Source organism: Notolepis coatsorum (assembly GCF_963971535.1).
Source record: "Notolepis coatsorum genome assembly, chromosome: 15".
Classification (NCBI taxonomy): domain Eukaryota; kingdom Metazoa; phylum Chordata; class Actinopteri; order Aulopiformes; family Paralepididae; genus Notolepis; species Notolepis coatsorum.
This window is the reverse complement of record NC_140179.1, coordinates 101558885-101563582: the sequence shown is the minus strand read 5'-3', so window position 1 is coordinate 101563582 and position 4698 is coordinate 101558885. Positions and strand designations below refer to the sequence as shown.

Genomic DNA, 4698 nt, shown 5'->3' with positions numbered 1-4698 from the left:
AAAAAATTGTACTTAAGTAAAAGTACTTAGTTACTTTACACTACTGCTAAAAGTGTTGATGTTCACGCAACACAAGTTTGAATAATGTCAATTAATTGAACAACATTGAAGATTTACCTTATTGTTAATGTACACAAAGCAGTTGAATGCTTTCTGCATATCTCTCCTAGTTACACATTACACAAACATGTATTATGTATTTCATCAGAGAGAGAACAGTTTGGGGGGGGGGGGGGGTTCAGGGCCTTGCTCAAGGACACTTTGACAGAGATGGCAGGCACAATAGAAGGAATACCAGCCACTCTCCAGTCGTTAGCTTGCAAGAGTACACCCTCCTGACCAACAGTCTCATCCGAGAACACCAATAAAGTGCTACTCCAAAACAAACGCTGCGACGAGGAGTTCAACCAACAATCATTGCAATGATTTTAAAGTGATAAAAAAGATCACTTCACCAAAAGGAAAAACTGTTCAGATGTATTTAGCAGACAATTACTTTGAGAATTGAGTAAATGAGTTTGAATATAGCCACCAGTGAGTGATGTCATCTGGGATATAGAATCCTTGTTGCGTAAATTACAGCTCAATTAAATGATATAACATATGGTATCTGCAATTTTTTCTCTTTTACGTAATTTCATTGAGCTGTAATTAACACCACATGACTCAATGTCCCAGATGACATCACTGGTGGCCATATTCAAACTAAATTACTCTCAATAACTAAAAATGTATGCATGCTCAAGTGTTGGATTCTCGAAGTCAACTTCCTCCCTGTTGCTACGCAACTGCTGCGTGGGGGGGAACTGTCCAGCCTGGTACATTGTGTACGGTTCATTTAGTGCAGAAACGGATCGTTAAGCGGCAAATTAAAGACAATCAAGCGGAATTCTCTTCAGTCCTTCACAATGCCAAAGAGCTGCTGTGTTACGTGTTGTACTAATGACAAAAACAGAAATACAAATTGCAAGTTTTATACCATCACGGAGGAAAAAGTGGCTGTGGCCAACGTTCGGCTAACTCGCTCTGCTGTTGTGGTCGTGGTCGCTACATGCTAAGCTAACGTTAATCACATCATATCGAACAGATAGGAGCTCATCTTATCTAATCTTACGTAGATGTTTGATCAGGTAGTGGCACACGTGGTACCACCACGGATTAAAGCTCCTATTGGTTCGATATGTGATTAACGTTAGCTTAGCATGTAGCTACCACAACACTAGAGCTAGTTAGCCGAACGTTAGCCGCCAGCCACTTTTTCCTCCGTGATGGTATAAAACTTGCGATTTGGATTTCTGTGTTTGTTTTGTTATTAGTACAACAGCAGCTTCAATTTGGGTATTCGAGAGATGGCCATGTCTGTATGCGTTTTGTATGGACATTATGTCAAGTCAATCAGGGGGAGCTTCTTTGAATCATATCTCTCCTTAGAATCACCAGAAAGGCTTTCGAAATAGTGAAATGCCATGTTGGCCTCAATATTTTCAAAACAAATCGTATGAAAATGTTATGAAATGAACAAGAATGTGATAAAACATGTAATAAAAACAGACCTCAACGCATGCATTTGATGGTGGAAATCCGTATGGCCCCCCTATACCAAGATGGCGGCGGTCTCGTGACATCAGAGTGTCTTCGAGAATGTGTGTGAGAATATGTGCAAAATAAATTAGTTTTTGGTGAAGTGCCCCTTTAAGAGCTTCCAAGAACATACAGATGAGCTGTATGGGAGAAGGTCTAGCACCAACTACCTCTGGTGAATGTTGGAAATAAAGCAAGCTAGAAATTCAATGCAATTAATCTTTATTTTTTTAAATCGCCTTAAAAAAAAATCTGTTCTCCACTTCTCTTCATGTTCAGTATTCCTCTTCCGCTGCCTCTTCCTCACCATCAGCCCCCACCTCTTCATAATCCTTCTCCAGAGCTGCCATGTCCTCCCTGGCCTCACAGAACTCTCCCTCCTCCATACCCTCCCCCACATACCAGTGGACGAAGGCCCTCTTGGCGTACATCAGGTCAAACTTGTGGTCGAGCCGTGCCCAGGCCTCCGCGATGGCCGTGGTGTTGCTCAGCATGCACACGGCCCTCTGGACCTTGGCCAGGTCTCCACCGGGCACCGCGGTGGGGGGCTGGTAGTTGATGCCCACCTTGAACCCAGTGAGACACCAGTCCACAAACTGGATGTTGCGCCGGCTTTTGATGACGGCGATGGTGGCGTTGACGTCTTTTGGGCCAGCTCGAAGCAGGCGTTGGTGATTTCTGCCACGGATAACTGCTCATGGTAAGCCTTCTCCGCAGAGATGATGGGAGCGTAGGTGACCAGGGGGAAGTGGATGCGGGGGTAGGGCACCAGGTTGGTCTGGAACTCGTTCAGGTCCACATGGGGAGCTCCGTCGAAGCGCAGGGAGGCCGTGATCGAGGAGACGATCTGGGCGACGAGGCGGTTCAAGGTGGTGTACGAGGGACGCTCTATGCCCACATTCCGCTTGCAAATGTCAAAGATGGCTTCGTTGTCCACCATGAAGGCACAGTCGGAGTGTGTTCCAGAGTCGTGTGGGTGGTCAGGATGGAGTTGTAAGGCTCCACCACAGCGGTGGACACCTGCGGAGCCGGGTAGATGGCGAACTCCAGCTTGGACTTCTTGCCGTAGTCGATAGACAGGCGATCCATCAGCAGAGAGGTGAAGCCAGAGCCGGTTCCTCCACCAAAACTGTGGAAGAGCAGGAACCCTTGGAGCCCACTACACTGGTCAGACTGCAAGGAACAGAGATTTCCATCAGACATCTTTGTTTGCAATGTACAAAGAATTTTATGAATATAAACAAATCTACTCGATAGCAGCGATCTGGAGCGGCGTCAAGAAATATTCTGACGTTCACTCAGGTTGGATTCAACATTTATTTGATGCAGAGTTTCGTTGGAGTCAGTTCTCACCATTTTTCGCACCCTCTGCAGCACAGATTCCACGATCTCCTTGCCAACAGTGTAGTGGCCACGGGCGTAGTTGTTGGCTGCATCCTCTTTGCCCGTGATGAGCTGCTCAGGATGATATAGCTAGCGGTACGGCCCATGCCGGATCTCATCTGAGGACACAGCCATTTTAGTACAAATGCATTTCAACTGCACCAGCGCCAACAGCTTATTGATGTAGCGTGTTCATTTACCAGTACTTAATAAAAAGGTGCATTTTGAATAATGTCACTCGACAAATCGTCGTCTCATTGGAGGAATACATCCCTTCAGTTTCCCAGTGTTAACATGTCTATTCTAGTTATCTCTTTTATTATTAAAAACCATTGTTTTATTGCACAATTGAAGCAGGCATGGCCATTGGCCAACGGCATTTCACAGTATGCCCATTGCCCTGGTATGTATGTGATTAATAAAACTCTTGAATCATTGAACCCAAGGGGCACAGCTGATTGAAAATTGCAGAATGGATACAATACAGCTCAATACACACAATTGTTAAGGGGATGCAGACCAGAGAAAGACTTTGTCTTGTTTACATCAGGGTCCCCCATTTTCAATTCATAGTAAAATTGAAAGCTCTGTGTCATGCTAGTTGTGCCCAATGGTTTCAATGACTAATGCCAATAAATAAACGTGCCATTTATGCATAAACCTTTTCCCACCAGCGAGAAATAAATCAACTGAAATTCTAAAATGGCAAAATACTCCTTTAAGGAAAACTGCAACATTTTGGGAAATTAGCTTATTTGGCATCTACCCTGGAGTTAGACAAGATACATACCCTTTTTCTTCTGTGCATGCAGCAGAGTAGGAAGACACGCACAGTTTGCCTAGCTTAGCGTCAGTCACTGGAAGTAGGTTCCTCCATTAGCCTAGTTCCAAACATCTTCCTACTCCTACTGCATGCACAGAGAAGAAAAAGGTATGCATCTTGTCTAACTCCAGGGTAGATGGCAAATAAGCTAATTTCCCAAAATGTTGGGAGTTTTACTTTAAGGTGGCACTAATGACCGAACACTCACCTATTACTGTAGGCTCCAGGTCTACGAAGACAGACCGAGGGACATATTGCCCAGCCCCCGTTTCACTGAAGAAGGTTCCGTAGGCGGACCCTGCAACCCCACTGCCTGTCTGGAGGGTCTCGTCTGGGCTGAGGCCGTGTTCTAGACAGTACAGCTCCCAGCAGGATTTGCCCATCTGAACTCCCGCCTGGCCAATATGGACCGAGATGCACTCCCTCTGTTAAGAACCATGCGATTTGTAAGGATTAAAAAAAGAACCAAGCCTAAATCATTAGAAGTCCAAATGTAATTCTGGTCAGCACATCATATTTCACTTGTGAAAAAGCACAAGAGGACAATGTTGTGTAGTAAATTCCCACAGACTTTCTACAATAATTTGAGGTTATTGTAGCACAATACAATGAGATTGATTATCTGGACGGAGGAGGAAAGATTCATACTTGATAGAATTGTTGGTCTCCTCATTCTGACTTAGCAGATGAGGAATAAAACGTTTACGCCAGACAAACCAGAATTGTATTTCAACTCAGCTGATTTATTTGATTCAGGGCCAAGGGTGAATAAAAGGTTGACTTCTACATACAAAAGATGATCAGAGAATATTAACAGCTGTCTGTTGTACAGAAATATCACAATCAGGTTTGCATCTCAAACCTAAATACTGCACATCAAACAGTCACTTGGTTAACATAATTTGAACATA

The 4698-nt window shown here is 44.2% G+C and overlaps 1 pseudogene across 1 annotated transcript; it reads right to left on the bottom strand.

The window, feature by feature from the left end:
- Window positions 1-1856: 1856 nt before the first annotated feature.
- Window positions 1857-4170, bottom strand: LOC311242165 (tubulin alpha chain-like; annotated as a pseudogene). Its single transcript has 4 exons — window positions 4003-4170; window positions 2935-3054; window positions 2321-2754; window positions 1857-2193 (listed from the first exon to the last, which is right to left on the bottom strand). The product of its transcript is annotated as a tubulin alpha chain-like (transcript).
- Between the last annotated feature and the right edge of the window lie 528 nt (window positions 4171-4698).